Here is a 24228-nt window from a genome sequence, read left to right on the forward strand (position 1 = left end):
AATAAAAAAATACCATGCATGCAAAGAAGCAGAAAAATAAAACCCATAATAAGATTTAAAAAAAAAAAATCAATCCATATACACAGATCCAAAAATCCCTCAGATGACAAAAGAAGTAGACAAGGATATTAAAAGAATTTTTATAACTATATTCCATATGTTTAATGACATACCAGAAGTATTAAGCATGAAAACATGACAAGGACAAAATAAAATTTCTGGAGATGAAAACTACAAAGTCTAAAGGGAAAAATACCCTAAATGGGATTAATAGTTTATTAGACACTGTAGAAGAAAATATTAGTGAATTTTGAAGACATAGCAAGAGAAGCCATTCAAAATGAAACACAGAAAGAAAAAAGACTGAAAAAAAAAAAAAAAAAACAGAGCATCAGTGAGTTCTGGGACAACTTTGAGTGGTTTAACATATGTGTAGTTGAAATCATGAGGGCAGGGAGAAATAGAAAAAAATATTTGAAGTAATAATAGTTGAAGTTTTCCAAATTTGATGAAAACTAAAGAGCCATGGTAGTACACTGGTTAAGCACTTGACTCCTAACCTACCAGCAATTCCTTGGGAGAAAGATATGGCAGTCTGCTTCCATAAGGATTTACAGCCTTGGAAACCCTATGAGGGCAGTTCTACCCTGTCCTATAGGGTCTCTGTGAGTTAGAATTGACTCAAAGGCAACGGGTTTCATTTTTTGGTTACAAACCTACAGATTCATTTGCTGATATAAAATTCTTTCAGACTTTTTCTTTTGTTTTCTGTCTGAAAAGTCCTTATTTTTTGCTTTTTTTTTTTTTTTTTTTTTACAATTTTAGTGTTTTAGGTGAAAGTTTACAGCACAAATTAGTTTCGCATTCAGAAATTTATATACAAATTGCTTTGTGACATTGGTTGCAATCTCCACGTTGTGCCAGCACTCTCCCCCTTTCTCTTTCCACCCCAGGTTCCCTGTGACCGTTCATCCAGTTTTTCTGTTTGCTTTTGGGCAGATGTTGCCCATTTGGTCTCATACACTTGATTGAACGAAGAAAAATGCTCTTCATGTGTGTTATTGTTTGTTTTATAGGCCTATCTAATCTTTGGCTGAAAGGTGGATTTCGGGAGTGACTTCAGTTTTGAGTTAGGAGGGTGTCCCAGGCCATGGTCCTAGGGGTCCCTTCAATCTCTGTCTTTTTGTGTGTGATTTTGAATTTTGTTCTACATTTTTTCTCCTGCTTTGTCCAGGACCCTCTATTATGATCCCTGTCAGAGTGGTCAGTGGTGGTAGCTGGGCACCATCTAGTTCTTCTGGGCTCACACTGGTAGAGTCTGTCATTCATGTGGCCCATTAGTCCTTTGGATGAATATTTTCGTTGTGTCTTCTGTTTTCCTCATTCTCCTTTGCTCCAGATGGAATGGGACCAATGGAAGTACCTTAGATGGCCACTCGCAAGCTTTTAAGACCCCAGACACTACTCACCAATTGTTATGCCAATTGACTTAGATGTTCCCTAATACCGTGGTCCCCAGCCCTCAGCCCCAGTCTCTCAAAGAATGTGTCAAGGAAGCTTCTATGACTTTGCCTTGGTCAAGTTGTGCTGACTTCCCCTATATTGTGTGCTGTCTTTCCCTTCACCAAAGTTAACTCTTGTCTACTATTTAATTAGTTATTTCCCCTCCCCAACCCACCCCTCACTCGTAACCATCAAAGATTGCTTTTTTCTGTGTGGAGCCCTCGTGGCGTAGTGGTTAAGAGCTTGGCTGCTAACCAGAACATCTGCAGTTCAAATCCACCAGCTGTCAGCTGCTTCTTGGAAACACTCTAGGGTAGTTCTACTCTGTCCTGTAGAATCGCTAGAGTCGGAATCAACTCAACTGCAGCAGATTTGGGTTTTTTTTTTTTTTTAACCTTTTCATGGGTTTAAATACAATATTTATCCTTTTGTAATTGACTTATTTTACTCAACGTAATGCATTCCACGTTCGTCCACGTTGTGAGATGTTTCAAGGATTCATCATTGTTCTTTACCTTTGCATAGCATTCCACTGAGAGTATGTACCATAGTTTGTTTATCCATTCGTCTGTTGATGGGCACTTAGGTTGTTTCCAACTTTTTGCTATTGTGAATAATGCTGCAATGAACAAGGGTGTACATATGTCTATTCATGTGATGGTTCTTATTTCTCTAGGATATATTCCTAGGAGTGGGATTGCTAGAGCCTATGGTATTTCTATTTCTAACTTTTTAAAGAGGTATATCATTTTCCAGAGCAGTTGTGCCATTTTACATTCCCATCAGCAGTGCATAAGAGTTCCAATATCCCCACAACCTCTCCAACATTTGTTATTTTCTGTATTTTTTTTTTTTTTTTGGCTCATGCCAGTAATGTTGGGGTGAGATGGCATCTCATTGTAGTTTTGATTTGCATTTCTCTAATGGCTGATGATTGTGAGCATTTCCTCATGCGTCTGTTAGCTACCTGGTTTTCTTCTTTGGTGAAGTATCTATTCATATCCTTTGCCCATTTGTTAAGTGGATTTTTTTGTCTTTTTGTTGTTGAGGTGTTAAAGCATTCTATAGATTTTAGAGATTAGACGCTTGTTGGATAGTTCGTAGCCAAAATTTTTACTTTTTACTCTTTTGGTGAAGTCTTTTGATGAGCTAAGTGTTTAATTTTTTGGAGCTCCCAGTTATCTAGTTTATCTTTTGGTGTTTGTGCAGTGTTAGTTATAGTTTATTTTGTATTTACACCATGTATTAGGGCTCCTAGCATTGTCCCTATTTTTTCTTCCATGATCTTTATCTTTTTAGGCTTTATATTTGAGTTCTATTTTGAGTTAGTTTTTGTGTATCGTGTGAAGTATGGGTCCTTTTTTTTTTTTTTTTATAGATGGACATCCAGTTTTGCTAGCACCATTTGTTAAAAAGACTGTCTTTTTCCCATTTAGTAGACTTCAATCCTTTGTCAAAGATCAGCTAACCATAGGTGGATTGATTTATATCTGGGTTCTCGTTTTTGTTCCATTGGTCTATGTGGGTGTCATTGTACAAGTACCAGGCTGCTTTGACTACTGTGGTTGTATTAGGTAGTGTGAGACCTCCTACTTTGTTCCTTTTCTTCAATATTTCTTTGTTTATGCAGGACCTCTTTCCTTTCCATATAAAGTTGATTAGTTTTTCCATTTCATTATGGGATTAAGGTTACATTATATCTGTAAATCGCTTTGGGTAGAATTGACATTTTCACAATGTTGAGTCTTCCTATCCATAAGCGTGGTATGTTTTTCCATTTATGTAGGTCTCTTTTGGTTTCTTGCAATAGTGTTTTGTGTTTTTCTTTGTACAGGTCTTGTACATCCCTGTTTATATTTATTTCTAAGTATTTTATCTTTTTAGGAGTTTCTCTCCATTTTTGAATGAATTTTACTAGCTGTAAAATTCTAGTTTGATAGTTTTTTGTCTTTGCTTTTTATACTTCAAAACTGTTGTTCCACTGCATTGTTAAATTAAAACATTGTTCCAAAACGCAGAACAGAATTTCAAATTCTTGTGGAATCCAGACTTTCTGGATTGTCTTGGCTGGATAAACCCCTGAAATTATTGCCCCAAGAAAAGTTTTAAACCTTAAACCAAAAATATACCCTGAAGTCAGTGGTATCACTACAGGAGTGTGAGGGGTGTGAACTGTATTGGATGACACTGTCAGAAGGGGCGACAACAAAATGACTGTAGAAATATCTCTATAGTCAGTTATAACAACAGAAACACTTTTCAAAAGCCCAGTTTACACGTATCTATTATTTACCTACAAGGCTAGAAGTCTACGCTACTTTACTTTTTGATCCTTCTAATGTACTCTGGTCAGAGCTGTCATTGTTACTCAATTACAATGACACTTCAAATCACCTGCTTTGGTCTTCACGAGCTACAAGCACACAATGTTTTCGTTGCTGCTCGTGTTTTTATAGTCACTGATTCTGTCAAATTTTCTGGCGTTTTAGCTACAATATTGTGGTAATTAATATTTGGGAACCTACATCAATACCTTTGGTGAGAATATAGTAATTAAAGGAAAAGGAGGAGTAATATAAAACAACTATGATTTATGAGTAATATTAGTAAGAAGCCGGTGCCAGTGCCGTCGAGTCGATTCCGACTCATAGCGACCCTATAGGACAGAGTGGAACTGCTTCCATACAGTTTCCAAGGAGCGCCTGGCGGATTTGAACTGCCGACCCTTTGGTTAGCAGCCGTAGCACTTAACCACTACGCCAGCAGAGTTTATACAAAAAGAAGAAGAAGAAGAAAAAACATTACTAAGGATTCTGTATGGTCTGGGAGCCCAGGGGGTACAGTGGTTAAGAGCTCAGCTACTAACCAGAAGGTCAGCAGTTTGAATCCACTAGCTTCTCCTTGGAAACCCTATGGGCCAGTTTTTCTCTGTCCTGTAGGGTTGCTATTAGTCAGAATTAACTCGATGGCAGTGGGTTTTTGGTTTTTTATGGTCTGGTACAGGAGGAGGTCCATGGAGGGGGTGACAACATGAGTTACCACACTGGGTGACACCAATCTAGTGACACCACTGCCTGAAGTCTTTTCTTCTTTAAACCAAACAATAGTTCAGCTCAATTTGTAAAGAATGTCTACCTGGAGCACGGAGCCCTGTGGTACAGTGGTTAAGAGGCTGGCTGATAACCAAAAAATTGGCAGTTTGAATTCACCAGTCGCTCCTTGGAACCCTATGGGGCAGTTCTACTCTATCCTAGCGATTGCTATGAGTCAGAATTGACTTGATGACAAGTTTGGTTTGGGTTTACCTTGAGCATTTGCTCTTTTAAAGAACTATCTACATGGGATCAAATTGACAACAGCAAGTCAAATGGTTAGATAGGAAGCTTAGAGGGCAGAAAGTTTATGTTAATAGGGGAGGAACAGTTCAGAAAGGAGAGTTAAAATGGTTGCACAACTTGAAGAATATAATCAATGTCACCGAATTGTACATGTAGAAATTGTTGAATTGGTGTATGTTTTGCTTTGTGTATTTCCAACAACAAAAAATAAAACCAATTATTAAAAAAAAAAAAAAACTTAAAAAAAATATTACTCCACTGATTCTGGCTTGCATTGTTTCTGATGAAAATTCAACTGTCATTCTTTGTTCCTCTGTACATAGTATGTCTTTTTTCTTTGGCTGTTTTATGACTTCCTATTTTTCATTGTTTTTACTAATTGCATGTAACATGCTTGGTATCATTATTTTTATGTTTACTTGGCTTTAGGTTTTGTGAGGTGTTTATGTCTGTAGGTTTATATTTTTCAACAAATTTATAACATTTTTGACGCTTCTTTGCTCAAACATTTTTTGCTCTCCTCTCCCTGTAGCCCTGATCCTCCAGGATCCCAAATATACATATATTAGACTGTGCGATATTGTCCTACAAGTCACTAAACTTCTGTTTATTTTTTAAATATTTTTCTCTTTGTGCTTCAATTTGGATTGTTTCTATTTTTATGTCTTCAAGTTTACTGATCTCTTTAGGTGGAAGGGAAAGTCTAATTAATCCCATTCACTTTATTTTTCATTTAAGATAATGTATTTTTTATCTCTAGAAGTTAGATTTGAGCCTTTTTTATTCTTCCACTTCTCATTATTTTTTATATTTTTCTTTACATCATTGATAATTCTGACAATATTTCAATATTTGTAACAGATCCTTTAGAGGTCTTATCTGCCAATTGCATCATCTCTGTCATTCTTTGCTTTTATTTATTAATTAATTTCGTGGTTATAACTCATATTTTCCTGTTACATTGGATGCCTTGTTATTTTTGGTTGGATGTTAGACAATTTCAATTTTTATGTTCTTAACTGTTAGACTTTGTTGATTTCTTTTAAGAGTACTGAACTTCATTCCGATATGTTTTTAAGTTATTTGTGTATCAGTTTGATCTTCATAAGACTTGGTTTTAGGCCAAGCCCAAAACAGCCTTTATTTTAGGGCTAAATAAGCCAGTCTTTGAAGGCATGACTACTCTGAGGGCTGTAACAAATACTCCTTGCATTATGAGGTCTCTACATTCTGGCTCCTTTTGCTGAAGATAATTCAAAAAGACTTCAGCCTTGCATTGACAGAGACCTGCCAGAAGCTCAAGCTGAATTTGGAAGAAGGTATGGAATGAGGGATATCATTGCTTATGTCAGATGAATCTTGGCCTAAGCAGAGAATATCAGAAAAATGTTTTCCTGTGTTTTCTCAACTATGCAAAGGCACTCAATTGTGTTGATTATAACAAGCTATTTTTTTTTTATGAATACAAAGAATGGACATTTCAGATCACTTAGTTGTGCTCATGCAAAATCTGTACATAAATCAAGTAGCAGAACAGAGCAAGGAGATACTGCATGGTTTAAAATTGAAAAGGTATTATAGCAGGGTTGTGTATTTTTTCCTTAATTATTCAATTTGTATGCTGAACAAATAATCTGAGAATCTGGACTATATGAAGAAGAATGTAACATCAGGACTGAGGAAGACTCATTAACAACCTGTGATAGACATATGACACAATCTTGCTGAAAATGATGACTTAAAGCACTTACTGATAAAGGTAAAAGACTACAGCTTTCATTAGGGATTATGCTTGAACATGAAGAAAATGAAAATCCTCACAACTGGACCAAGAAACAATATGATAAGTGGTAAAAAAAAAAAAAAAAAAAAGAAGTTGTCAAGAATTTCATTCTATTTGGATCAACAATCAATGTCGATGGAAGCAGCAGTCAAGAAATCAAATAACATATTTCTCTGGGAAAATCTGCTACAAAAGACCTCTTTAAAGTTTTAAAAAGCAAAGGTATCACTTTGCTGTCTAAGGTGTACCTAACTCAAGCCATAGTCTTTTCTCTTGCTGCATATGCATGTGAAACCTGGACAATGAGAAGGGAAGACAAAAGAATTGATGCATTCAAAATGTGGTGCTGAAAAACAGTACTGAATATATCACGGACTGCCAACAGAATGAACCAACCAGTCTTAGAAGAAATACCATCAGAACGCTCCTTAGAAGCTAAGACGGCAAGACTTTGGCTCGCTTAATTTGGACACGTCATTAGGAAAGATCAATGACTAGAAAAGGACAACATGTTTGGTGAAGTATAAAAAAAATAATTTTTTTTATAGGATCAGCAAAAACCAGGGAAACCCTTAATGAGATAGAAACCCTGGTGATGTAGTAGTTAAGAGCTATGGCTGCTAACCAAAAGGTCAGCGGTTCAACTCCACCAAGTGCTCCTTGGAAACCCTATGGAGCAGTTCTACTCTGTCCTATAGGGTCACTGTGAGTTGGAATCAACTCAATGGCAAATGGTTTGGTTTTTCATTTTAATGAGATGGATTAACACAATAGCCGCAACAATGAACTTAAACATACCAATGATTATGAAGATGTCACAGTACCGAGCAACATTTTATTTTATACATAAGATCACTATGAGTCAGAGCTGACTCAACAGCAGGTAACAACAACAACAACACATTCTGGCTGTCAAGAATGAAAATTATTCCTATCACTTTGTGAGCTCCAGGAAATGTTTGGCTTATTGTTTTGTAATGGTTCTTTCCTTGACCTCGCAGACATTGACCATGAGTTTACTTCCACCCATGACAGTCAAAGACTCAAATGGACTGTTACGCAGATCTCTGGAGCTCTTTACGTGTGCAGCTCCTTCTTCATTGGTGTTCTGATCATGAATTGCAGCCACCTCAACCTTCCAGAATACTGATTTTTGTCTCCTCCATTCTGTACGGCTGGTAGCACTGTTTGGGTCTCCTCGCTCTGCACTGAAGTTACACATACATGCACACAACACTTCAGGTAGTATCTTATCAGCCAGGATTTAGTCCTGTCAAAACATCTAGCTTACAAGAAAGGCCTTGGTTCTTGGCACCCCTTGCTCAGGAGTTCTATTATGCAGAAATAAGAAGAAAACAGATATTAACAAAAAATCAGCAATCTTTGCCATAAAAATCTTCTACTCCCAAGAGAAAAGAAGTAATGTTTTAGCTTTTTCAAAATTTTTTAGAGTATTTCTTCTTCCAATAGTTTTTTTTATTATTATTTTCATAAATTGATGACTGCTAACTCAGAAAAGGCATTGAATTTTGCATACACCTGAGTTGTACCGTTCTAAGAATATGAAAGAATTCAAGATTCCATCATCAGAAAGAAATTATATTTTTAGTTATATTAGTATTCTACAAAGTTCAAACGTCTTTAGAGTTAAAAGGAAAATCTTTTAAGCCTGGAATAAAAAGGTGTAGAAAAGTTTAAATAATCAATACTGTAGTATTAATATTTTTGGGTTGAGAAGGATTCTGTGCCTATTTGGTATGTCGTTATAAACATATCCAAGGAAATACAAAATCTGGTCAGCCTGACTAGAAGTTGAAAGACATATCTATGTAATGTGTCCTAGGAGACCAATACCTTTTTATGTTTCACATACTGTGAAATAGCAGGTATTTAAGACGGAAACTAATCAAGAAAATGACTTACACAAAAACGTTCACAGTAGTTGTATTCTTAATAGCCAAAAACAGGAAACTGGGTAGGTTGCATCCACAGGTGAGTGGATAAGATGTGGTACAGGTGTACAATGGAATACTACTCAGCAATAAAACACAAACTACTGATATATGCAACAACATGAATGCATCTCAAAAGCGTTACACTAAGTGAAAGATGCCTTGTACAAAATTGTGCAGATGGTTCCACTAATATGAAGCTCCAGAACAGGCAAAACAAATCTATGGTGGGAAAAAAGGCAGACCAGTAGTTGTCTCTATAGGTGGGAAGGATTTATGGGGAAGGGGCCTGAGGAAACTTTCAGGAGAAATTGTAATGTTCTTAATAATTAATTACAGCTTGAGTATTCAGGTACAACCATTTGTTAGATCTCATTGACTGTACACTTAAAATTTGTGCCTTTGATTGTCAATTTTGTATCAAAAGAAGAAACTGTGCCAATATTGAACTTAAGGTTATGCATGCTGAAGCATTTGAAGGGTGTGTATTGATGTCTACAACTTACTTTAAAATGCATAAAAAAATGGATTAGTGAATGGGCAGAAGGATGGCTATCTGGGAAAATAGGTGATAAAACAAATATAGTAAAATGTCAATAAGAATCTTGGCAGTGTATACATGAGTGCTCACTGCGCAATCCTTTTAAGTTTGCAGTATATTTGAAAATATTTTTAATATGTTGGGAGGACAAGTGAGTGTGAGAGTAGTTCTGACGTAAATGTCCACCCAGATTTTTATTCTAAATAACTAGTTAACCAGGACAGTATTTGTCTTCTTTAGAGTGTATTCGTCTTTTAAGCCTGGAATAAAAAAGGCATAGAAAGGTTTAAACAGTCAATATTATGCTATTAATATTTTGTGTTGAGACGGATTCTGTGCACATTTGGTATCTCATATGATATAATGTTTAAGAGAATGTAACATAATAGACCACCACCCATCTGTCAGTTTGTTGTGCTATAGTGGCTTGCATGTGGCTGTATGCTGGAAGTTAAGCCACCAGTATTTCAAATACCAGCAGTGTTACCACAGTGGACAGATTTCAGTGGATCTTCTAGACTAAGACAAACTAGGAAGGAATGCCTGGTGATCTACTTTCAAAAATTAGCCAGTGGAAACCCTATGGATTACAATAGAATACTGTCCGATATAGTGCTGGAAGATGAGTCTCCGAGGTTGGAAGTTACTCAAAATACACCATAGCTGCAACAAAGGACTCAAGCATACCAGTGGTCACGGGAAGGGCCAAGAGACCAGGGAGCATTTTGCTCTGTTGTACATGGGGTCACCACGAGTCAGAGCTGATTTGGTGCAACTAACAGCAATAACCTAATAGAACAACAGCATTGCAACTCCATTTTAAAGTATACATTTAAGTAACTGAGTTAGAATTCTGATTTTAAACTAACGTGTTACTAAGTTTAGTTTAGTATTGGAAATTTTATAATGTATAAGAACTATTTAAGTGCCTGGAATTAAATATTATTGTTTGGTCAATTAAAATAGAGGTAGGTAGTCCCTGACTTACAACATACCCTAATTACGAGGACGAGCTGCACTTACTACTGTCCATTTTTTTGGTACAACTTATTGTTAGTAATATGTACTACATACAATGCTGCAGCCTGTAATTTGCTATTTCTATTATTCTCAACCCAACTCCCAAAGACAAAGCTTAGGTTTATAAAGATACTGATAATAAAAAGGCAATAACAATAAAAACTAAAAAAAAAAAAAGTGAGGTATTTGACTTACATCAGAACCAACTTATGATGGAGCCATCGGAACATTCTCTGTTGTAAGTTGGGGACTGCCTGTACATACACTTTAAAGCAAAACTAAACATGTCAAATTTATAAATGCAATTTAAACTGTTTGAATGCTTAAATATTTTAGCTAAATTTATCATCATAACCTAACTGAATTCAAAGATACCTTAAAAATAGCTGATAATTGGGGAGTAGTATCTGGGGTCTTAAAAGCTTCCCAGTGGCCATCTAAGATAGGGTCTCTATTCATTGAACAAAAGAGAGTGAAGGAAACAAAAGATTCAAAGAAGAAACTAGTCCACAGCACTAACAGCCCATGTGAACCACAGCATTTTCTAGCCTGAGACAAGAAGAACTAGATGGTGCCTGGCAACCAGTGCCAACTGTCCTGACCAGGGACACAAGAGGAAGTTCCGGATGGAATAGCAGAAAATTGTAGAATAAAATTCAAATTCCTAAAAAAGGCTAGACTTAGTGGACCAATAGAGACTAGAGGAATCCCTGAGGCTATTGCCCTAAGATACCCTTTGAACTTGGAACCTGATGCCACCGCCAGAAGTCACTTTTCAGCCAAATAATAGATTGGCTTATAAAATAAACAATATTACCCATGAGTAATATGCCTTCTTAAAACAATCAACTATATGAGACTAAATGGTCATTATTTACCCAAAAGCAAAGATAAGATGAGAAGGCAAGGAGGGGCAGGGAAGCTAGACCAATGGAGACAGAACAAACAAAATGGAAATAATGAGAATGCTGACACATTATGAAAATTGTAACCAATATCTGGAACAACTTGTATAAAAATTGTTACATGGGAACCTAATTTGCTATGTAAACTTTAACCTAAATCACAATACAATATTTTAAAAAATAGCTGGAAAAAAATGTTGGGCTTATGAAAAGAATTAGATTTATGAACTAGATTCATAGCCTATAAATTGCACTAAAAATTGCATCCAATTGGTCAAAAAGTTTATATCAGTATTAAGAAGCTTGACTCTCAAAATAGTTTTCAAGGAAAACTTTGGCCCACAGAGGAAAGCCAAAGGGATGAGATGAAATAGCTAGTTTTCCAAAAGGCTTCTCAAATTTCACAATAGATATTAACCCTATCCTCAACTAGGTCATCCTTTGAAGTACATAGGTCTATATTGAATATGCAAGATATTCCAAGCTAACATCAAAAGCATTACTACTCAAAATTATCAAAAGTTCAGGGAGAGAAATAGTATTTACCGGTGGTTGCTTGAATTATAAGCAGTCCATTCATTATTCTAAGTAAGCCAAAACGTTGCCAGGATTAAGCCTCCCCCTTCCCATTTAGGCTAATGCAACCACTTTTAGTGGACTCTCTTTGAGATGATGGCATCAACCTACATATATGTGCACTGAGAGTAGATCTATGAAACCTGGTGTTGGATGTACTTACTTGATATAACAGAGGACCCTATTCACTACATCACACACGGTCTTTTTGCCAAGGACCCATGGGAGAAAGCTCTTTTGGGACATAGTACCTGTAAAAGTTGTATCTTTACATTAAGTAAGTTACGAAACTCTTTTCTTTGTGTGGGCTGCTAGAAAGCTCAGGGCCATTTTCACATTAGCAGCTCCTCATGGCCCATGTTTGTAGATTGATCTCTCCCTTAACTTTATCTTCCTTCCCTAATGCCTATTTTCCTTTTACTAGATCACTTTTATTTATTTTTATCTTTTTGTGTTTTAATTAATTAATAAGTATAAACAATTACATATTCTGTAAGATTTAAATCATTCTTACAACAAATAATAGAGTTCAATAAATAACGCCTAGCTGAACCACTTTGGTTTCCAGTCCAACATATAAACAGCTTGGAAGTTATCACTCCCGTCCTTACAGCAAGAAAACAAGGTGAAAAACTGAAATCCAGTGCCTAACTGTAGAGTTCATCAGCAAAAGGAAATTTTAAAAAACAAAGAGAGACAGTACAGACAGGAATGAAGACAGAGGGCCTGGAATGACAGATGAAAGTGGATGAAGAAATCAATAAAAATGTGCTGATTCATGCCTGATCTCTAAAATCTACATGATACTGCAAAAACTCAACTGCAAAAAGACAAATAACCCAATTAAAAAATGGGCAAAAGATATGAATAGACACTCCACTAAAGAAGACATTCAGGTAGCTAACATATATGAGGAAATGTACGTGATCATTAGCCATTAGAGAAATGCAAATCAAAACTACAATGAGATTTCATCTCACTCCAACAAGGCAGGCATTAACCCAAAAAACACAAAACAGTAAATGTTGGAGAGGCTGTGGAGAGACTGAACACATACACTGCTGGTGGGAATGTCAAATGGTACAACCACTTTGGAAATTGATTTAGCGCTTCCTTAAAAAGCTAGAAATAGAACTGCCATATGATCCAGCAATCCCACTCCTTGGAATATATCCTAGAGAAATAAGAGCCTTTACACAAACAGATATATGCACACCCATGTTCATTGCAGCACTGTTTACAATAGCAAAACATGGAAGCAACCAAGGTGTCCATCAACTGATGAATGGATAAATAAATTATGGTATATTCACACAATGGAATACTACACATCAATAAAAAAACAGTGAGGAGTCTGTGAACCATTTCATAACATTGAGGAACCTGGAAGGCATTAGGCTGAGTGAACTCAGTCAGTTGCAAAAGGACAAATACTGTATAAGACCACTATTATAAGAACTTGAGAAATGTTTTAAACTGAGAAGAAAACATTCTTTCTTGGTTATGGGGGGGGAGAGGGAGGGAGGGTGGGAGAGAAGCATTCGCTAATTAGATAGTAGATATGAACTACTTTAGGTGAAGGGAAAGATAACACACAATACAGGGGAGGTCAGCACAATTGGACTAAACCAAAAGCAAAGAAGTTTCCTGAATAAACTGAATGCTTTGAAGGCCAGTGCGGCAGAGGCAGGGGTCTGGGGACCATGGTTTCAGGGGACATCTAAGTCAATTGGCATAATAAAATCTATTAACAAAACATTCTGCATCCCACTTTGAAGAGTGGCATCTGGGGTCTTAAGTGCTAGCAAGCAGCCATCTAAGATGCATCAATTGGTCTCAACCTACCTGGATCAAAGGAGAATGCAGAACACCAAGGACACAAGGCGATTACGAGCCCAGGAGACAGAAAGGGCCACATGAACCAGAGACTACATCAGCCTGAGACCAGAAGAACTAGATGGTGCCCGGCTACAACTGATGGCTGCCCTGACAGGGAACACAACAGAGAACCCCTGAGGGAGCAGGAGAGCAGTGGGATACAGACCCCAAATTCTCATAAAAAGACCAGACTTAATGGCCTGACTGAGACTAGAAGGACCCCAGTGGTCATGGCCCCCAGACCTTCTGTTGGCCCAGGACAGGAATCATTCCCAAAGCCAACTCTTCAGACATGGATTGGACTGGACAGTGGGTTGGAGAGGAATGCTGGTGAGGAGTGAGCTTCTTGGATCAGGTGGACACTTGAGACTATGTTGGCATCTCCTGCCTGGAGGGGAGATGAGAGGGTGTAGGGGGTTAGAAGCTGGCGAAATGGACATGAAAAGAGAGAGTGGAGGGAGAGAGTGGGCTGTCTCATTAGGGGAAGAGTAATTGGGAGTGTGTAGCAAGGTGTATATGGGTTTTTGTGTGAGAGACTGGCTTGATTGTAAACTTTCACTTAAAGCACAATAAAAAATTATTTTTTAAAATATGTGCTGATTCCGGGTTTTGCTATTTTTTAAAAACTGATTAATTGGAAATAAATTAGGAAGATGCATAGTTTTGAATTGCCTTCTGGAAATGGTTTAGAAATTAGGTAGGAAGTAGAGGGAGCAGGCACTACGCGAGAATTCTATAAATTTCTCTTCTTTAACTCAATAACCACTTCTTATTAGTCTGGGCACATTTTGTATTTCAAATTGTCTACAGAAACGCCAGTTTGTATTTTCAGGGTTTGCACTATGGGAAACCTTTAGTTATTGTATCTCTTGTTAACTTTAAATTAATTCCACATTTGCTCAAGGAGGTCAAAACCAAGTTTCAGTGGTGACTTGTCAGTCCATAATCATTTGCTTCCATCCTCACTCTTTTTGTGCAAGAAAAAAATCTTGTGGTTGTTCTTGGTCTTTCCATTCTCTGAGATGTTTCAATACGTCCTAAAGCACAGGTACTGCCATAAATAATTCTCAGAGAACATTACTTTCAGTGGACAGTCAAGTTTTCTTGGTCGCTGTATATACATTGCACCTCTTTGGCAAACAGATTTTCCTCTAAAAAATCACTTTCGTCTCCATTCAATCCCTGTGCTTCCGATGAAGTTGTGTTCCCTCCAGGAATGGCATGTCATTGGCCTTTACACCAATGGGCAAGCCCTTGGCCATAGTGATTGGCTCATATTATACAGCCAATGAGACACATTGGTGAGGCTTCTACGAAAGATAGAAAACCAAACTTTCTCTCTCTTCCACGAAATTTGATGGGAGAATTTACCACTTGTAACTGTTTTAACCCATCATGCCTCTGTGAGTTTGTTGTAGTGGCTGCTAGGGTGCTGGAAGCTATGGCACTGGTATTTCAGATACCAGCAGGGTCGCTTGTAGTAGACATGTTTCAGCAGAGCTTCCAGGCTAAGACAGACTAGCAAGAAAGGTCCGGAGGTTTACTTCTGAAAGTCAGCCAATGAAAACCCTGTGGATCACAACAGAACATTGCCCAGTATAGTGCTAAAGATGAGCCCACTAGGTTGGAAGGCAGTCAAAATACACAGTGATCACAACAATGGACTAAAGCATACTAGTGATCATGAAGATAGTATGGGACTGGGAAACATTTTGTTCTGGGGGACATGGGGTCTCCATGAGTCAGAGTCAACGGCAACTAACAACATCAACTGCTTAACAGCTGAAGAAAGCCTGGATCTACTGGGAGCACCAACCAGCCTGGGTTAGGACTAACCAAAGCAAGAGGAAACCATGGAAGGGAGCAGGGCAACAACCTTGAAGCCTGAACCAGGTAGTTCCTAAAGTCACCCATTCTCTACCAGTCAATTACATCAATACATTTATTTTTGCTTAAACCAGTTATAATGAATCTTTCATCAATCGCATCACTTATACTACCTAAAAATATCTACAGTCATATTTAATTTGCTTTCCTGCCTGCCACTGGCAAATAGGGAAAAAATTTTGTTTTTGGTTTCTCTGTATACATTCTAATCAATTTACATGTACCATATTTATTTGCATTATTTCCTTCATTCTTGAATACTCCTTTCAAAGATTTGAGCTGCATCTATGGGGTGTTTTTCTCTCCATTTAAGTCTTCCTTGAGAGCGAGCTTCAGGCAGTTGTGTAAAGGCTACAAAGAATAGGTGAGGAATTATGAATGAGTCTGTTTGCTGAAAACAAAGAACTTTGTTTTCTTAAATTTCTCTTACCAGGTCTTCAGAAAGTCCACCAAAAGGGGACCAAATGATGCAGTTTGCAGTGAGTCTAGGCCCCTAACGCTCAGCATTCACAAAACATGGTCTATGATCCCTTAGCATCAGAATCGCCTAGGGCAGACTTTACAAAACAGATCAAAAGTCCCTGGGTGGTGCAAATCTTAATGCATTCCACTGCTATCCAAAAGGTTGGAGGTTTGAGTCCACCCAGAGGCATCTCAGAAGAAAGGACTGGAGATCTACTTCCCAAAAATCAGGTATTGACAACCGTGTGGAGCATGACATACCTGGGTTTGCCATGAGTCAGAGTTGCCTAGACGGCAAATGGTATTTGGGCTTCCAACCAGCCTTAAATCCTCATTTCTAGGAGTGTGGCCTGAAAATCTCAGTTTTAATAAACTTGCGAGGTGATTCATATGTGCAGTAATGTTTGAGAACTTCTCCCCTGGGTTGATCCTGTCAACAGGGGCAACAGGAAAATTACCCGTGTAATAGTTTTCCATCGCTGTGAAAAATCCATTCCCCTAAATTAAGGGTAATGTAGCTGCTTTAAAACGTAAAAGTTACGTAATTACAGTCATGGGAGAATTTTAACTGGTTGGGGTTGGATAAGGTACAGGGAACTGGAGGAATTTCAAAACTACCTTGCACCCGATCATTCACTTTTTAATGTCTTTATCTGAATCAATTGTTCTTAATCTTGGCTTCACAGGAGCTTTTTAAAATGCCGATTTTAAAATAGGCCACACTCTGGAACAATGAATTCAGAATCTCTGAAAATGGGACCCAGACATTAGCAATAGGGACGATGGATAGCCCATGGTAGGAGCTGGCTAGACAGAGGCCATAAGGAAAATTATTTCCAAGATTCCAGAGGTGAAGGTAGTCATTAAGAAGCCACCAGCTCTGAAAATAACATGAAAGAAGACAAAAATCTGTTGACCTGGTGATCCTGATATATCTCCCTTATTATAATTCCTGCCATCATCTCCCAAATATCACTTTATTCCTATATCCTTTTCAAATCCCATTTTTCTGAGACTCTTAAGGCAGATTTCGTAGTTTATTGATTAATATATCTTAATTTCTCAAGTGGAATCCCTGGGTGCTGCAAACAGTTAACTCTCTCTGCTCGTAACTAAAAAATTGGCGGTGGAGCCCACTCAGAAAGACCCAGTGACCTATTTCTGAAAAATCATCCGTGGAAAGCCCTATGGAACGGTTCTACTCTGCCACACATGGGGTCGCCATGAGTCAGAAGTGACTCGATGGCAACTGGTTTCATTTCCCAAGAACATTACCACACCAGAAACAGGTTTGATATTTTTCATGAGCTACCACACCCTCATGCAATTATTTTCATATCACAAAAGTATATATTTTTCATTCACTAAACCCACTTTAGCAGACAAAACTGAGAGAAAACGAACCAGTCTCTCTCAAATCTGTCTCGAGAGGCTGGGGGTACTAGGTAGGTACATTTCTGGCAAGAATCTGGTGACCTGAGTGAGTTCAACAATGTAAAAGACACATGATGTCAATGCAAAGTGTACACGAATGTCACATGGTCCCTTTTCCTGGTGTCAGCATGTCACAGCATTGCAGTGATCTGTGGCACGATTAATTGATTCAGAATGATTCCCGTTGAGTAATTGTCTTCTCTGAGGGAATGCGAGCGAAGTCTGCTAGCAACTGTCACTTTACATCAAGAATGAATTATGCTGTATAATGGGTTCAGGTGCTCGTTTAAATTGACTGTCATAAAATCCTTGCATGTGAGAATTATTCAGTGGAATTGTCTCATTCGGGTGATGAAAACAAAGGAGCAAAATAGTGACAAGAGAGTGAAGGTGATAACCTCCACGCTGCTGACAAGAGAAACGATGCCTAAAAACTGCTCCCGATTTATCCTTCACCCAGATGGGTAATTAACCCAAACCCACCAAACCTACCACCGCCATCGGGGGCATTTCGACTCACACTGATTCCACAGGGCTTCCAGGGCTGCAAACCTTCACGGAAGCAGACCGCCAGCCTTTTGGTTAGCAGTCAAGTGCTTTAACCACTGCTCCATCCCAAAAATATTCTTGGGCTCCGTGGTGATGTTAGAAGGAGAGATAAGGTAGAAAATGCTCAGGTACTGACTGAAGTGACTGCAGTCAGTGGTCAATATGTACCAGAACGTGGATTAAGGCATAATGTTGTGTCTATCCTTTCGCTCACTAATGGCCACTTCTAGGAATTTACCCCAAGGAGATAATTCTGCAAGTGTAAAAAGTTATATGTCCACGGTGTTCACTAGCATTGTTTAGATGAAAGAAAACTGAGAAACACCGTTTATGTTCATAGCAGAGAGCTGTATATAGGATACGTGCATAAGGGTATTATGAAACATTAAAAATGCTGGTGTAGATCTATATGTATATTGAGGTGGAAGGATGTCCAAGACATATAACTGATTGCAAAAATGTTTATAGAATAGTATATATAGTTATGCTACATTTATGTAAAACTGTATGCATATCTTTATACACATATATATGATCAAGAAAGGTCTGGGAAAATATTCACTGATATGTTAATAATAGTTTTAGGATAATAGCAGGACCTCAGGTGATTTTTATTTTCTTCTTTGTACTTTTCCACATTGCTTGAATTTTTGAACATTCTGGTTTGTTTTTTTTTTTTTTTTACAGAAACAATAATGCTATTTAAAAAGAATATTATAGGAAACTTTATGAGTATGAATGAGGCTGAGGAATTTGAAAAGAGTTCTTATGATTACACCTCCATTCAGAGATGATGATAGTGATGAGGATGGGAGATTATTGCATAATAATCACGTCGGAGAGAAAAACATCAATTTACAATTTATTAGGAGTAGCAGTATGTGCTCAACACTGCGAAAACAATAGTAAGAGACTCTGTGATGAGCAGACTTGAAACCAAAATTAAATAAGAAGCATTTGCAAGCCTATCACTCGGGGGGAGAGTCAGGCTGCTTTTGTGAGGAATTGGTACATGACATCTGAGAGCTGCGATTTCAGAGCCGCAAGCAGGGTTTAGCACCATTTCGGAGAGTTTATCTAGCCTAGGAAGCATTTTCTGGGGGAAATGAATGTAAGAGACGAATTTAAAAGTGTGAGGTAGACAGCTTGTCGGAGAGGAGGCCAAACAGAATATTTCATAAAGCCCAAAGTCAGGAGGAAGAAGATTTTTGCCTCGGGATTTCCAAAGCATAAATGTGAAATGTGACTGTATTATGAGGTTACTGCCAAAGCCTGCAGCCTAGCCCTGTCAGACAGTCATTCTCCCCTTAAAATGTCTTGGCAGGTACATTGTGTAGAAACTACTGTTGAGAGAGATCACCCTCAGAAAAACCACATAAGCAAATCCTTTGGGAAGCCCATACTGTCTGTTTCAGACCACAAGGATATTACCGAACACAGAGCTCAAGCACTAAAGGAATGTTTTGCATTGTGGTGTAGCAGTCTTTACAGGTGGGCTAATTCTGATCTACTTAAATGATGTTAAGTTGAGGGTGTTAAGCAGCTCTTTTCTTCCGAAAGGAAACTCTGTTGGCATAGTGATTAAGAGCTATGGCTACGAACCAAAACATTGGCAGTTTGCGTCCACCAGGTGCTCCTTGGAAACTCTGTGGGGCAGTTCTGTGGTTTCCTATAGGGTCACTATGAGTTGGAATCAACTCAGAACAACGGGTTTGGTTTGTTTTGATTTTATTTTCCCAAAATAATTCTTCACCAGTCCTCCACTAGAACTTGAAATTCTTTGAAGTATTTATTTCTTTTTGGTGATGTTATTGCATCTCTAGACAAGGGCCAACAAAAGAGCTCTTTATTAGCTTGTTATTGTTGTTGCTGTTAGGTGCCGTTGAGTCGGTTCTGACTCATAGTAACCCTATGCACAACAGAACGAAACACTGCCTGGTCCTACACCATCCTTACAATTGTTGTTATGCTTGAGCTCATTGTTATAGCCACTGTGTCAATCCACCTCGTTGAAGGTCTTCCTCTTTTCCACTGACCCTGTACCCTGCCAACCATGATGTCCTTCTCCAGGGACTGACCCCTCCTGACAAGATGTCCAAAGTATGTAAGACACAGTCTCGCCATCCTTGCCTCTAAGGAACATTCCAGTTGTACTTCTTCTAAGACAGATTTATTCGTTCTTTTGGCACTCCATGGTATATTCAATACTCTTCACCAACACCACAATTCAAAGGCGTCAATTCTTCTTCGGTCTTCCTTATTCATTGTCCAGCTTTCACATGCATATGATGTGATTGAAAGTATCATGGCTTGGGTCAGGCACACCTTAGTCTTCAGGGTGACATCTTGGCTCTTCAACAATATGAAGAGGTCCTTTGCAGCAGATTTGCCCAATGCAATGCGCCTTTTGAGTTCTTGACTGCTGCTTCCATGGCTGTTAATTGTGGATCCAAGTAAAATGAAATCCTTGACAACTTCAATCTTTTCTCTGTTTATCATGATGTTGCTCATTGGCCGAGTTGTGAGGATTTTTGTTTTCTTTATGTTGAGGTGCAATCCAGACTGAAGGCTGTGGTCTTTGATCTTCATTTGTAAGTGCTTCAAGTCCTCTTCACTTTCAGCAAGCAAGGTTGTGTCGTCTGCATAACACAGGTTGTTAATGAGTCTTCCTCCAACCCTGATGCCCCCGTTCTTCTCCATATAGTCCAGCTTCTCGTATTATTTGTTCAGCATACAGATTGAATAGGTATGATGAAAGAATACAACCCTGACGCACACCTTTCCTGACTTTAAAACAATTAGTATCCCCTTGTTCTGTCCGTACAACTGCCTCTTGATCTATATAAAGGTTCTTCATGAGCACAATTAAGTGTTCTGGAATTCCCATTCTTCGCAGTGTTATCCATAGTTTGTTATGATCCACACAGTCTAATGCCTTTGTATAGTCAATAAAACACAGGTAAACATTCTTCCGGTATTCTCTGCTTTCAGCCAGGATCCATCTGACATCAGCAATGATATCACTGGTTCCACGTCCTCTTCTGAAAGCAGCCTGAATTTCTGGCAGTTCCCTGTCGATATATTGCTGCAACCACTTTTGAATGATCTTCAGCAAAATTTTGCTTGCCTGTGATATTAATGATATTGTTCTATAATTTCCACATTCAGTTGGATCACCTTTCTTGGGAATAGGCATAAATATGGATCTCTTCCAGTCAGTTGGCTAGGAACCTGTCTTCCGTATTTCTTGGCATAGACGAGTGAGCACCTCCAGCGCTGCGTCTGTTTGTTGAAACACCTCAATTGGTATTCCATCAGTTCCTGGAGCCTTGTTTTTTGCCAATGCCTTTTTCAGATCAGCTTGGGCTTCTTCCTTCAATACCATCGGTTCCTGATCATATGCCATCTCTTGAAATGTTTGAACATCGACTAATTCTTTTTGGTATAATGACTCTGTGTATTCCTTCCATTTTCTTTTGATGCTTCCTGCTTCATTTAATATTTTCCCCATGGAATCCTTCACTATTGCAACTCGAGGCTTGAATTTTTTCTTCAGTTCTTTCAGCTTGAGAAATGCTGAGCGTGGTCTTCCCTTTTGGTTTTCCATCTCCAGCTCTTTGCGCATGTCATTATAATACGTTATTTGTCTTCTCGAGCCGCCCTTTGAAATCTTCTGTTCAGTTCTTTTACTTCATCAATTCTTCCTTTTGCTTTAGCTGCTCAATGCTCAAGAGCAAGTTTCAGAGTCTTCTCTGACATCCAACTTGGTCTTTTCTTTCTTTCCTGTCTTTTCAGTGACCTCTTGCTTTCTTCATGGATGCTGTCCTTAATGTCTTTCCACAACTTGTTTGGTCTTTGATCACTAGTGTTCAATGCATCAAATCTGTTCTTCAGATGGTCTCTAAATTCGGGTGGGATATACTCAAGGTCATATTTTGGATCTTGTGGACTTGCTCTGATTTTCTTCAGTTTCAGCTTGAACTTGCATATGAGCAAGTTCATTGATGGTCTGTTCCACAGTCGGCCCCTGGCCTTGTTCTGACTGATGATATTGAGCTTTTCCATCATCTCTTTCCACAGATGTAGTCAGTTTGATTTCTGTGTGTTCCATCTTGTGAGGTCCATGTGTATAGTCACCGTTTATGTTGGTGAAAGAAGGTATTTGCAATGAAGAAGTCGTTGGTCTTGCAAAATTCTATCATTCGATCTCCGGCATTGTTTATATCACCAAGGCCATATTTTCCAATTACTGCTCCTTCTTCTTTGTTTCCAACTTTTACATTCCAATCACCGGTAATTATCAATGCATCTTGATTGCATGTTCGATCAATTTCAGACGGCAGCAGCTGACAAAAATCTTCTATTTCTTTATCTTTGTGTTGGTGCGTAAATTTGAATAACAGTTGTATTAACTGGTCTTCCTTGTAGGCATACGGATATTATGCTATCACTGACAGCGTTGTACTTCAGGATAGATCTTGAAACGTTCTTTCTGATGATGAATGCAACACCATTCCTCTTCGAGTTGTCATTCCCAGCATAGTAGACTATATGATTGTCTGATTCAAAATGGCCAATACCAGCCCATTTCAGCTCACTAATGCCTAGGATATTGATGTTTACACACTCCATTTCATTTTTGATGATTTCCAATTTTCCTAGATTCATACTTTGTACGTTCTAGGTTCCAATTATTAATGGATGTTTGCAACTGTTTCTTCTCATTTTGAGTCGTGCCACATCAGCAAATGAAGGTCCTGAAAGCTTTACTCCATCCACATCACTAAGGTCGGCTTTACATTGAGAAGGCAGCTCTTCCCCAGTCATCCTTTGAGTGTCTTCCAACCTGGAGGGCTCATCTTCCAGCACTATATCAGACAATGTTCCCCTGCTGTTCATAAAGTTTTCACTGGCTAATGCTTTTCAGAAGTAGACTGCTGGGTCCTTCTTCCTAGTCTATCTTAGTCTGGAAGCTCAGCTGAAACCTGTCCTCCACGGGTGACCCTGCTGGTATCTGAATACCAGTGGCATAGCTTCCAGCATCACAGCAACACACAAGCCCCCACAGTACGACAAACTGACAGACACGTGGGGGTTTATTAGCTTAGGTTCCTTTATTGGAGAGTAAAATCTTGAAGCACTGGGAGTACAATACTGATAATATTTTGGTTGAGTTGAGTGGTTATGGCCAAGCTGACTGGTACAGAGTAAAAAAAAAAAAACATAGGGGGAAATATTTATATGCACATATACGTGTGTGTTTGAGTGTCTTGGCTGCGCACTTGTATGTGTATATATTATTGTTATTAACTGCCCTCAAGTTGATTCCGACTCATGGCAACCTCATGTGACAGAGTAGAACTGCCCCATAGGGTTTTCTAGGCTGTAATCTTTATGGAAACAGATGGCCAGGTCTTTCTTCTGCAGAGCTGCTGGGTGGGTTCAAATTGCTAACCTTTCGGTTAGTAGCCAAGCGCTTAATAATCGTGCCACCTGGGCTCCCGCTCTTGCTCTCTCTGCAAGAAAAATTAAATGAAATAGTAGATCAAATAAGAACTGGAAGAGAAGAAGAAACAAAAAGAAACAGAAGATCCTGAAAAACAACTATTTCATGGCACCCCTGTGACAACTGAGAATTTTTGAGTTGAAAGGCCCAGTCTGATGCAGAACTCTTTGAAATTACAAAGAGACAAATGAAAGAAAAAGAAGAAGCAGGAACAAATAAATTAAGTGGGAAACAGCTATTTGAAACAGATCATAATCTCGACACATCTGATATCCAGTTCTTGGAGGATGCTGGAAATAATGTGGAAGTAGATGAGTCTTTGTTCCAGGAAATGGATGACTTGGAGTTGGAAGGTGATGAGGATGGCCCAGGTTACAGTCCTGCTGACCCAGAGAGTGACTCAGGCGACTAATGGACTGTCCCCATCTGCAGAGAGGTATGACTGCCACAGTGACTGTGGCTATGCTCAGAGGGTTTTGATTTTCCTTTCTTTTTTTTTTTCTAAGAAAAAATTAATTTCCAGGAGAATATTCTTCTGGTAACTTTCATCACTGAACTTAATAAACTGACCTTAAAAATTTCAAATAAAAAAAGAGAGACAAATTACTTTACTAACGAACAAACAGCCACAACACTTACCACTGTAGCTATTTCTTTTGTATTATTATAAAACCAGTGGCCATAGAGTCGATTCTGACTCATGGCAACCCCATGTGTGTCAGAGTAGAAGTGTGCTCCATAGGGTTTCCAATGGCTGATTTTTCAGAAGTAGATCCCCAGGCCTTTCTTCCGAGGCACCTCTGGGTAGGCTCAAACCGCCAACTTTTCAATTAGCATCTGAGCACTTTAACCATTTGCACCACCTAAGGACTTCGTATTATTGTAGTTGTAATT

The 24228-nt window shown here is 38.5% G+C and overlaps 1 pseudogene; it reads left to right on the top strand.

Moving 5' to 3' along the window:
• Positions 1-18566: 18566 nt before the first annotated feature.
• Positions 18567-24004, top strand: LOC104846477 (RWD domain-containing protein 1-like; annotated as a pseudogene).
• The last annotated feature ends 224 nt before the right edge of the window (positions 24005-24228 follow it).

The sequence above is a fragment of the Loxodonta africana genome, chromosome 1, assembly GCF_030014295.1.
Source record: "Loxodonta africana isolate mLoxAfr1 chromosome 1, mLoxAfr1.hap2, whole genome shotgun sequence".
In the NCBI taxonomy this organism is placed as follows: domain Eukaryota; kingdom Metazoa; phylum Chordata; class Mammalia; order Proboscidea; family Elephantidae; genus Loxodonta; species Loxodonta africana.